Below are 13,276 nucleotides of genomic sequence, written 5' to 3' on the forward strand. Positions count from 1 at the left end.
CCGATCAACAGGACCCCCGTTTTGACCGTAGGAGGTCCGTTTCCTCCGTTTTGCGGTACGCCACACCCCTCCCGATCAACAGGACCCCGTTCCGAACGTAGGAGGTCTGTTTCCTCCGTTTTGCGGTATGCAGGCCTCGTTTCCATGGCCTGTTCCGTCCAAGCCCTCCCGATGAACACGACCACGCATTCCGTTCTGACCCAGCCGGTTGGCTCCCACGCGTTCCGTTGCCTCCCGATGAACACGGCGCATTCCGTTGCCTCCCATGAACACGACGCATTCCGTTGTCTCCCCATGTACACGACGCATTCCGTTGCCTCCCCATGAACACGACGACGACGCTGTTTCTCCGTTCCGACCCAGCCATGTACACGAGCCCTGGCCGTACGTATGCGCGAGTAGGCGTTCGAGACCCCGCCCGTATGTACACATATGTGGCCGTATTTTCTTTCTTTCACCCTAGCCGTTGTACGTACGTGTACATGCTACGTGCGTGCCTCTACTACGACACGTGCGCGCCTCTACATCCACCAGTATATATATACGTACACGTTCGCGACCAGAATGACAACGCTACGTACGCTTCGACTAGGTGGGTCCCGACTGTCACGCACTTCCTTGCGTGCGAAGATGTAGCTGGTGGGTCCCAGCAGTCAGGGGGGGAACGTTTTTTTTCGTGAAATATGATGGCCTGTCTGGTGGGTCCCCGCTGTCAGGTGGAGGAATAATTATTTTGCACGTAATAAGGAGGCACTTCCTTGCTGCGGCCGTGGACCCAGCTGTCAGCCTCTCCACGTACAGTCCACGTCCGATGGAAGTCGTTCCTTGACCACGTTGACCACGCCGCGCCGAGAGCACCAGGGTGGTGGACGACGGCAAGGCCTAGGAAGGGGACAATGCGGAGCCGGGGAAGATGCGGCAGTGGATGCCCACACGTAGAGGAGTACGAGGGTTCACTGGTTCGCTGTGGTGTGAGGCTGCCGTCGCCGCAGAATAACAGGGGGTGTGGGCGAGTAGAGGGGTGGCCTGGCCAGCGGTGGGAGTAGTAAGGGGCGGTGAGGCCTCCGCCGCATCGCAGCCGGCCACGGGAGGCAGGAGCACGAGGCACGACCGGCGCTAGTTTGGGCGGCTGGAGCAAGAAGACCAGAGGTTGAAGAAGCACTACGACCGTTGGATGGACATCGTACGGCCACTGGAGCTAGAATCGTGCATATTGACTAAGTTGACAAAGCCCTCCATCCCCGTCAACTTAGTAGGCCCACAAGTCAGCCTGCCACTATACTGGGTCCCAACTAACAGGGGGAGTATTCATTTTTTTGTGCGTAATAAGGAGGCACTTCCTTGCGTGCGAAGATATAGCTGGTGGGTCCGAGCTATCAGCGGCAGTAACGTTTTTTCGCGAAATATAGAGGCTCTTTTGGTGGGTCCCTGATGTCAGGTGGAGGAATCATTATTTTGCGCGTAATAAGGAGGCATTTCCTTGCGTGCGGCCGTGGACCCAGCTGTCGGCCTCTCCACGTACAGTCCACTTCAGATGCATGTCGGTCGTTGACCATGTTGACCAGGCCGCGCCGAGAGCACCAGGGCGGTGGACGACGGCGAGGCCTAGGAAGGGAACAACACGGAGGCAGGGAAGACTCGACAGTTGTTTCCCACGCGGAGGGGAGTACGACTGTACGAGGGTTTACTGGTTCGTCTGCCGTCACCGGAGAATAACATCAGGTGTTGGTGAGTAGAGGGATGGCTAGGCCAGCGATGGGAGTACAGTGGGGTAGTGAGGCCTGCGCGGCACCAGTTCCGCCAACGCTTGTTTGAGCGGCTGGAGCAGGAAGAGCAGAGATCGAAGAAGCACGACAGCTGTTGGATGGCCATCAATAGTCACTGCTTGTGCATCAACCTTTTTTTAGGAAAGCCTCAAATCTGTGGAAAACTGCATACATCCCATCTACCATTATTTCTAATAATTTACAGCCCATTTGCTAATTCTTAAGGTTTTTTTGGAGCCCATATTATTTTTGTTAGCATTACAACCCATATTGTGGCAACAGTTAAAAAATTATACGAAATTTTGCATATTTCGGTGCGGTCCGAACTGTTTTTAATCCTGAAATTTCGACTCACATTCAAACTGATTTTAAAAATAAATGTATATCAATATAAAATCCAACAAATTCTCCACGCATAAAAATTAATGTAATTTAAAATCTCAAAATGAAAAAAAGATATTTGAAACTAATTGCCAATTTGATGTGTTTTAAAAATGTACAACCCATTTCTCATTACTGCTGGGCCATTTTCTCGGCCAGCCGAATGAAAGCTCTCCTCGTCTTGAAAGATTTGCAGCCCAACAGGCCTGACAAAGCGACTTACTTGGCAAATCACAAAAAAACTGGGCTGTGGCCGTGGACCCAGCTGTCAGCCTCTCCATGTACAACACTCTTCTCATGGAATGTCGTTGACCATGTTGACCACGCCGCGCCGAGAGCACCAAGGCGATGGACGACGGCGAGGCCTAGGAAGGGGACGACGCGGTGTCGGGGAAGACGCGGCAGTGGATGCCCACGCGGAGAGGAGTACGAGGGTTCATTGGTTCGGTTGCGGTGTGAGGCTGTCGTCGCCGCATGGCCTGGCTAGCGGTGGGAGTAGTAGGGGGCGATGAGGCCTCAACTACAGCACAACCGGCCACTGGAGGCAGGAGCAGGCGGTCTCCCCGACGCTGGTTTGAGCGGCTGGTGCAAGAAGAGCGGCGATTGAAGAAGCAGTAGGACCGTTCGATTCAAATCCAACGGTTACTGCTGCTAGAATTGTTTGTTGACTAAGTTGACAAGCCCTGCGTACGCGTCAACTTAGTAGGCCCACAGGTCAGCCTCCCAATCGGTGCGCCTCAGATGTCAGTGGGAGGAATCATTTTTTTCGCGTAATAAGGAGGCAGTTGATTGCGTGCGGCCAGGCCAGTGGAGGGAGTAGGGTGGGCCGAGGAAGCCTGCATGGCATCACAGCGGGCCACAAGAGGAGGGAGCAGGCAGTCCTGCCGGCGCTAGTTTAGGAGGCTGGAGCAGGAAGATCAGAGATTGAAGAAGCACGTGGGCCATTGGATGGACATCCAACAGTCACTGCTGCTAGAATCGTGTGTTCACTGACAAAGCCTTGCGTAAACAAGTCAGCCTCGAAATCTGTGGCGTGTACAACCCATTTGCTATTGTTTTTATAATTTTTACTCATTTTCTAATTCATATGGAATTTATTGCAGCCCGTTTTCCATTTTTAGAATTGCTGGCCATTTTCTGGTCAGTACTAGGGTCAAAAAATTAACTAAATATGTGGGAAATTTTGAAAAAATTCGCAAATTTTTGCTGGGGAACAAAATATTCTTAATCCAAAAATTAATAGACATACTAAAACAAATTTAAAAATAAATTAGTACTATGTCATGTTAAATCCAATGAAATGCGTATAAGATATCAGTGAAGAACAAAAACAAAAAAAGAAACTTATATCCCATTTGCTATAACTTTTTTTTAGAATTTTGAACCCCTTTTGATATTATTTTTAACAGACATTGACCATACTCTTAAGCTAGGCCGGAATGCATCCCTCCTCGTCTTGAAAGATTTGCAGCCCAGTAATTCGGAGAAAACAAGTAGGCCTAGCTTGGGTATTCTTCAAAAAGAAATACTGGCCTACCTATTTTCCCAAAGAACTGGTGCATGAGCATTTAGCTTTATTTATTTATTTATTTACTTATTTATGTTGAGGGGACCATGAGCATGTACCTGGGCCGGATTCATGTGAGAGCCTCTCTTCCAGTTAATTATGGGCTTCTCTATTGGGCCTTCATCAGTGGGCTGCATGTTATCAACAAGTGGAAAATGTGTTCCGTATGAAAAATAGTATGCGCTACGTACGGTACGGGGCACTAAAGGATCAAACCGTGCAATGACTTCCAAAACATTGTGTTTGTTGTTCTAACAACACATTTATTCAACCAACAGACGAAATATACTACTGATTGTACATTGAAAACAGCAGCAACAACAACCAGGGCTGGGGGTGCAACATAAGCAGTAAGCAGGCCAGAAGAGTGAAGACCTCCACGAGCATCCACGAGCATCCAGCTACCGCGACCGTCGATGAGCACCATCCAAGATGTGTTCATGCCGACCCAGTACATATCGTTAATGTAGTTGAGGCTGACGGGGATCAGATCGCAGTCAAGGGGGTTGATGCTCGCCACCCTACGATCGTTATGCTGCGTGACACGCCGTTTCTGAAGATCAGGCGGCATCAGCAAGCAAGGAGCTGGCTTAAAAAGCTCCGGCCTGAGGGCTTTGAGTAAACGGTACAGCCCCGACGAGCACGCGGCGAGCGGCATGGTACTGAGATTGTCCACACGCGAAACAATGAGCTTGATTACCTCTGTGGGGAGCGAATTCCAGCCACTCTTTCGGCGGACGCTGCTCGGTTCTGCCATTGTTAGTGCTTGGGTTTCGGACGAGGGGGGAGGCACCTTAGCGGGGATGGAAGATTGGACGAGATTATGTGCGGACAAAGATGGAGAAGCGAATATGTGCTACGGGAAGTGGACAGGTGATGATGACTACAGCATGCCGCTTGACTTACAAGACACATACCAGCAGCGTAGGGTCATGTCGATGCCAGACAACTTGCTTGATGTGATCACAGTACTGGTACTCCCTACAGTGCTATGCCCTAACTTGCTTGAGTAGAGTAGTAGAGTAGGACTCTGCTCTACTACTAGCAACGGAGGAGTAGTATATTATAATCTAAAATAGTTACAAACTTCAATGCCCGAGCATGGAACGACTACGAACCATGCTCAAAGACCGTGTCTACGTGGTGTTTGGACATGGGCGACAACCTCAATGCCAACAGTGCTGCTCCCATTGCACCGTATGTGTTTCTATCCTTCCTGTTCGAAATTGTGGTAGAATTCATGATTTATTTTGTGCTTATTCGGATTAAATCTTGTAGTAACTTGCTCATATATTCAACTGGTGCAACGTCCCCTACAGCCACTCCTGTTTCATGGACGGCCTGGTCGATGCCTCCAAGGAGCCCTTCATCCACTGCTATGAGTTCCCGATGCCGTTTTGTGGCTCGCCGGCGAACATGGTGCATCGCCTCACGGATGCGTGCAGCGGTCACTGCTGGCCCTTGGCGGAGAACATCAAGTAAGAGACGTGCTACCCGTTCACCATGCCGGAGTTGCTGGAGGATCACCGCCGCCTGCTAGTCTCGGAGGAGGACGGCAGCGTCTTCCTCTTGATCGTGGGCACCGGTGAGGCCCGCGCAGGCCGCCACGCCGTCTCTGTAATGTGCGTCAGGGGCGACGCCGCTGATGCTGACACTGACACGAGGCCGATGTATGGGTGCGTGGTCAGTGTTACTACCCCTCCGAGTCGCATGGGCGGCGACACCGGCCTCATCGAATGGAGTTGGACTCTGGGGAGCTGGGACTATCCCGCCAATGTGGACTTGGAAAACCCATGCCATCCTTTACCCGCTGACATGGTGCACGGGGAGTCCAAGGAGGTTCACCTGGACATACACATTATCAAGTTAAATGTTGAACATTAGTCTTCACTCAATGTAATATGTTGTCTAAGCATGTGGAGACTTCCATGTAGGATCTTGCTCTATTGGAGTATCGCGCATGAATAAAAGTGTATCCGTTTATGGTTTAGTCTAGAATCTTCCATGTATGAATTTTTACTACAGTACTGGTGAAAGACTTACGATGAACCATTTCTTACATCTCCTCTGCCCGCTTGCAAGTCATCCTGATTTAATCCCTCCGTCTAGGTGTATAAGGGCATGTTTAATATGACTTAATAGTATAGCCAATTGTTGACTATAAGAAAGTGCCATGTCATCTGTAGCCAACATGTATAACAACCGATACTCAAAAACTAATTCTTAAAGATCATTTCTTGCAAAGCACAATAAGTGTTATTTCTTCACAAGTTTTGGATGCAGGTTGAACAGTTGAACGCTTTTGTTTGCAAAAGATACCTTTTTATCTATTTCACCCGGATGTTTGTGAGCTCTAGAGATGAAATAATATCCGAAGAAACCTATCGATACCCGTTACACATGAGATGAACCCCACATCCTTTGTAAAAATAAACAACTCCCCGATCAATGCATTTCACTCTTCGGTGCAACGCACGGGCACCTTACTACTATAGATTAGTACGATCAAAAAATGAACTAACATTATATATAGTACGATAAATGCTAATGCATGTCACCTAAAATTATATCATTCAAAACTATGTTCAAATACGAATCCAACGATATAGTTTTTGTTGACATGCACTAACATTTTGTCAGTTAAATCTTCAGTCAAATTCAATGGGGGACTAATAAACCATGACCGATGTAGTACAAGTGTAGAGGGCAGCGCTGCACGGGAGTCTCACCTCTCACCCTGCTCGTGGCATGGCAGTAAAGCCGTCATATCACAAAACCCAACCACTCCCAGTAATAAGTGGCCTGGTAAAATAAACGGACAAGCAACCATCACATCCCTCCGTCTTTTTTGCATTTCATCTCTCTGCATTTACTTTCTCCGGTTCATCTCGCACACTCGATCCCTAGCTACTACTCCTAGGGCCAGTTCTTTTGGCGGCTTCCCCAGCTTTTCCCACAAGACTAGTCACAGTGGAGAGTAACAATAAGGCACCTCACTCATTTATTCGGGCTTCTAAACTACTACTCTGTCCTGGTTTATTCCTCACCATTGTAATTTGTGCTAAATTTTGACCAAAGATTTAACCGGTTTATTCCTCACCATTGTAATCCCTTCGTCTAGGTGTGTAAGTCATCTTACGAAAACCAAATAATCCCAAAACACTTAGGCGCGGTGCATTAACTTCTACCTCGTTTCTTGTTTCTTAACATATCAACCAATAAGAGATAAAGAGTGTGCATGCTTTTAATGACTTGAGATATCAAACACGACATGCAGTGGTTAGTTCATTGCATGCAATACTATTAATTAGCAAATAAACATTAACATTTCTCGTTTTCTCCTCCTCCTTGGTCACGGTGCACAGCCTAAGATGACTTACTCACCTAGACGGATGGAGTAGTGCATGTGACATGCACTAACATTTCATTAGTTAAATTTATGATCAAAATTTGACACAGATTACAATGGGGACCAATAAACCAGGACGGAGGTAGTAGTTATGGGATTACTAATCTAGAAGCCTAAAAGAACTGGCCCCTGGTACTCCTACTAGTAGTAGTACTCAAGTTGGAATTCCAATTGCATGGCACAACTTGTTAGGCAAAAAATTCGATACAGGGTGTAGGAAGCGGTTTGGGAATTTGCATGCCTTTCCAACCAGTGAGATACTCCACACAAAGTACGACAGAGAAATAACCACAGAGAAGGAAGCTAAAAGTAAACAATCAAATGAGCATTTTTGCATTTTTTTTGCATTGAATTGTTTCACAAGCTTGACTAGTGTTGTTTTTCTACTTTTACAAAAACCGCATCGTAATGTTAAAACATGCATTTGCACGTACTCCCTCCGTCCGGGTTTATTAGGCCTAAAGACAACTTCTCTTAGACCAAGACACATAGTAATTTGCTCACATTAATTCTTCCATTCCACTCCCAATGCACTCTCTCACATGCATCCAGCCAATGAAAAAGCACACATGAAATGTATTAACTTTTCAGCCATGGCACCAACAACAATAGCTTTCAATACAACCAATGAAATGATTGCATGCATGCACCTTTCCAACGCGGGGTCTTATAAAAGGGGACATGCTTGTGATGCTGAGAGGCCTAATAAACCCGAACGAAGGGAGTACATAAGTAATAGTAGTACTCCCTCCGTTTAGGTGTATAAGTCTTCCCTCCTTCTTGGTCACGGTGCACAACCAAAGATGACTTATTGACCTGGACGGAGGGAGTAGCACAGTCTGCAAGCATATATCAAGAGAGACGTGTAGTGCGATAGTATATAGTAAAGTTTGTGCTATATGCACGTACTTGCAAAATGCGTATGAATACACAAGGTTTCCAAACTTTCCCTTTTACATACTTAATTAAGGATGCTAAAAATTCTTGAATGTTCGGGATTTATCATTTGCGTCCCAAAACTAATTAGATCGCCTTACGAAACAAAAATTATACTCCTCCTAAAAGCCACGGCGCTCGCAGGAGCGCTTGTGGTGCGCCACGAGTGCCCTGGTGCACGGTCGTTTCCCAGCGCACCGACACAACGCCTCTTCCTCAGCCTCGCAACTCATGAGGTGCTGATTGGCGGCTTGCCGGCGGGCGAGTGCGATCTCACCGGTGTGGTGATCCGATGCCAACAGGTACTCCTCCTCACTGGAAGCGTGCATCCGGTCCACGTACCGCAAAGCGTAGATGAGGCGCTTGGGCCCGACTGCCCTCAGGGCGTCGGCACGGGCGTCCTCCGCCACCCTCACGGCCCTCGCACGAGCCTTCTGCCAAAGAGCCAATTGCCTGACTCTCTCGGACGCGACATAGGCCTCCCAGACAGCTTCTTCCGCGGTGCGCTTCTCTTCCTCGGCCTTCTTCTCCGCCTCTATTTTGGCGCGCTCTGCTGGAGGCAAAGCCTCCCACAAGGCGACATCCATTTCTCTCCAAAGCTCCTCAAGGCTGGGGGCTCGGCGGGCGGCGAGGCGTTCTCCTCATAGCAGGGAGCCGACGCGTCCTCCGGCGCGCGTGCTAGCGAGATTGGGAACGCCGACGCGTCCACCTCGACGCGTCGCGACGAGGAGCGGAACACCGACACGTCCTCCTCGACTAGTGGCAGCGAGGAACGAAACGGCGACGTGTCACGTCGCGGCGAGGAGCGGAACACCGACGCGTCCTCCTCGACTAGTGGCGGCGAGGAGTGGAACACCGATGCGTCCTCCTCGACTAGTGGCGGCGAGGAACAGAATGGCGACGCGTGACCGTCCGCGCAGTGCAGCGAGGGGCTCCTAGGGCTTGGGAGGGGCGATGCCATGGTGGTCGACGTGAGAGGGAGGGGGAGGAGATAGCGATGAACGTGAACATGAGGGGGAGGAGATAGAGATGTCGTGGGAGGCGCAATATTTATAGCGAGCAATGGCACACCTACATAAGATATGGACTAAGCTGCACTGACTTAACTATAGGTCCAGTTGCGTCACTGACATGTGGGCTAGACCCCTGTTGGGCCCATATGTCAGTGACCCAATGCACCTGCAGTTAAGTAACAGCTACGTGGGCATATTTGTTGGAGTAAATTACGGGGGAGCGAAGGGGTGGAAATATTGCTGGTCACAACGGATTGGACGAGCATGGGGGAAGGAGAGTCATGCATGCAGATTAAATTAACCCCGCTAAAAAACGATATTTTAAATGTGGCTACTCGATCTGTGGCAACTGGCGAGCCACCGCGCTCCAAATCGTTCACCTGTGGTCCCGACCATCAACTCCTACGGATCAAATTATCACGCGAGATGACTATTCATACAAAGGTGCTCCACCATGTACCCGGTACCCGCGCATGCAGCAATCATGCACCTAGGGTTTTAGGGTTTATTTGTTAACATCGCCTTTACGTAACACTCATGTGTGCGAGACAGCGAGAGGCCGACTGCGTGCGTGCGCCTCTTCTCTTCGTATATGTACTCCACCGTTTGTCTGGTGTCAAAAAAATTATAATAACTACTAGCAATGTGCCAATGCGTTGCCACACGATCAAAGTAGATTAATACATATTCACCGATTTGATAGAAAAAGTCTAGTTTTGAAATATGTATATCACTAAAAATATGTTATGTTTCACTCAAAATATATTCCTTTGGTGGTTTTGATGAGATAAGGGAGGAATGTTGTTGGTTTCAAGATTCGAGAAGTGGTATATGTCTAATTTCTACTCTTACTAGCAAGATGCCCATGCGTTGCACGGAACATCAAGATCTTGTGGGAGAAAGGATGAACGAGGGAAGGCCTTATTTGCAAATGTGGTGAAGAGTGCGGGTAAATTGCCATATTTTCCTTCCTATCCGTCAGATATAAATCGGACGACCTACATTGCAGGATGGCAGGCCCACCATCATCACCAACTCTATTTTTTATCCCTACTCTTATAAAAAGCATTGTCGGTGATGATCGTGTGCCTGCCATCCTACAATATAGGCCGTCCGATCTATATCTGACGGATAGGAAGGAAATTATGGCAATTTTGCAAAAAGATACCCACACCCCTCTCCACATTTGCAAATAAGGCCTTCCCTCGTTCATCCTTTTCCCCCACAAGATAAACTACTCATACAAATGCATCTTGATGTTCCGTGCAACGCATGGGCATCTTGCTAGTTGTTGCAAAAAGCCCATGTGTGTGTGAGAGAGAGGGAGAGTGGAGGAGGACGGAGTGCATGTGTGACAAAGACACAAGGAGTGTGTGTGCGATAGGTATCATCTTAAAATGAGGCGATAGTGTGTGTGTGTGTGCACGATCGAGAGGGCGTGTCTCAAGAAGGGAAGAAAAATCTACATAGATACAAGGAGTGGGAGAGAGACATGTATGCGATGGTGGAAGCACGAGTGTGCGGGTGTATACACCTATCTAGAGGCTAGCTATTCGATAAATGTTTGTGAGAGAAATACGAGTCGGGGTGCGAAAGCGAGGGTTTTGTGTGTGTGAGAGAGAGACAGTAGTCGGGAAGGGGAGTGGAAGCAGGAGTTCTGTGTGTGTGTGTCTGAGAGAGAGAGAGAGGAGACGATAGTCGGGGTTGTCTGATCGGTAAACAAATGAATAATGTCAGTCTGGGATGGAGACGAAAAGGAGACCGCAACAAATGTTGTGTCTACAGGAGAGAGAGAGAGTAATTTTAGTGGTATGAGTCATATGTAGAGACATATAGGGTGTGTGAGAGAATCCCATAGAGAGAAAGACAAAGTGAAAGACGAGTGGAGACTGTGTGTGTGGCGGTGAAAAAGAAAGCTTAGGTACCGAGTGATACCAGAGAACAGTAGAGACGTGAGAGATAATGAAAACCGTGTAATGTATAATGATAGGGAGAGTGTGACACTTCTCAAGGGAGACGTCGAGATACCATGTTTGCGAGGATAGGAGAAACATGAAGTGAGCATGCGGGTGAGCTGGAGAAAAGAGAGTGATAGCTACCTGAAGGAGCATGCATGCAAGAGAGATGGGCGTGAAAGGAGTGAACAAAAAAGGGATTCAAATATTTGAATTAGAGATGATGATACATGTAATCCATACTCGAACCAAAATTGATCTATCAAACATGCATACTCATATGAATTCACGCACATCTATGTTATTTAACATGTAGATATTACTGATCCAGACATTTTAGTAGAACATAATTTGGTTAATTTTTTTCGAATTCAACCTTAAGATTTCGAGATCGTTGTATTTGTAAATCATATTATACATATAAAGGAGCAGAATTCTTTGTTGTGCTTTTGAAAGTATATATAAAAAAATGATGTATATAGAATGTAATTCCAATTGAAAATGGATCCCACCCGAAAAAAATAGAATACAAACGGGATTCGAATTAAGTTGGCACGGTAAACGTGCAGTCTGCAAAATTTGAACGAAGCGGGGAAAGTCGCAGTAATCGCCCGAAACAAAAATCTGCGAGATGGAAATCACTACTGCCTATCCCTGCCACGCAAAGCCTATCTGCTGGATTTCTATAGGTTTCGATAGGGGTAGGTTTGTAATTTCACCCAAACGTGACATAACCGCCTCTCACCCGGATTCATACACGGTGGGCACCAAAACACAGTGTGTCCTCGGCCGAAATCGACTCCCTCCCCGATTCATATTCATACACGGTGGGCGCCAAAAACAATCTCTCGTCGGCAAATATACGATGTATGCGAGATTACCGTCCTATCCCCAACCGACTAATGTTGCTGTGATGTAGTAGAAATTTGAAACGAGGGATAAGTTTGTAAATTTCCTCGCATTTGAGACAAGCGCGCCATGAATACATGGTTCCCCTTCCTCTCTACCTCCCTTTTCCCCATTCGTACTCTGTGGGCGCCAAAACACCCTCTCCACCCCACCCTCCTTCGTCCGCCGCCGTCTGCCACCCCATCCACCGCCGTCCTCCTCCACCATGCCGGAGCTGATACCCCGACGCTGCCGTCCATTACAAGAGATCGACCTCTCTCATCCACGGCTTCGGACCGTGATCCTTGCATCTCGTCCTCTCACTTCATCCCCGCCGTCGTCCACCTTGCCGGCGCCGCTCCTATGACCATCTCGTCCACCGCGCCCCGCCGCCACCGTCTACCCTCCTAGATCTTCTTCCACGCTGCTGACAGCCATCGCTACCGCAACACCGTCAAATTCTCAGCAGATGCGTACACGGCACCGCACCAGAGGCGGTACTCTTTCGTATCTGCTCAACTTATTTATCGCAGCAAGAAAATAGATCGCCACTGCTTTACTCTGATTTCTTGTCTTGGTTGCGATGTTGCCTTTGTCCGGTTTGCACCTTCAGATCCACCATGGCACGCTCAACACTATACTCCCAATGCTTATGGTTTTCCCCTTTTATATTCCACACTAGTTAAATCACAGTAGACTAAATTTCAAAATTGGGTCAGTCAATTTTTCAGAGCTCGCCGGAGTTCGCCGGTGCGATCAAAGGGGCTCGGGTGGTTGTGGGGCCTCGCCGAATGAAGAAAACTCGACGCGGGTGGGGGTTGGGGCGGGGGTGGGGGGTGGGGGTGGCGGAGGAACATAGGCGGTGGGGGCCGGTGGTCCGGTTGGCGGCCCGTGCGGTGTTCTGTATGGGAAGAATCATAGACAAGGAAGAAGAAGGGTTAGGAGACGTAGGATCTTCATCCAACCGCCTGAAATGGTCGAGAGACAGCTGGGAGTTGCATTCTTAATGCGCTCTGGTTCATCATGTGTGGGCACTGCGCAACCAACATTTTATTATCCAAAATCTGCTTGCTCTTCTTTACCATGTTCCTCTTCCGTTCTTCTTTAATATGCACTCTCTCCGTTCCTAAATACAAGTCTTTGTATAGATTCCACCATGGACTACATATGGAGCAAAATGAGTGAATCTACACTCTAAAATGTATCTGGATACATTTGTATGTGATCCATAGTGGAAATCTCTACCAAGACTTATATTTTGGAACGGAGGGAGTATGATAGTAGTACAGTATGTTCCTTGTACTGAAGATGAGCAGGGAAATTTGCAGTGTAGAGGTCTATACGGTCGGTTGTGATGGACA

This window comes from Triticum dicoccoides, chromosome 7A, assembly GCF_002162155.2.
Source record: "Triticum dicoccoides isolate Atlit2015 ecotype Zavitan chromosome 7A, WEW_v2.0, whole genome shotgun sequence".
Taxonomy (NCBI): Eukaryota; Viridiplantae; Streptophyta; class Magnoliopsida; order Poales; family Poaceae; genus Triticum; species Triticum dicoccoides.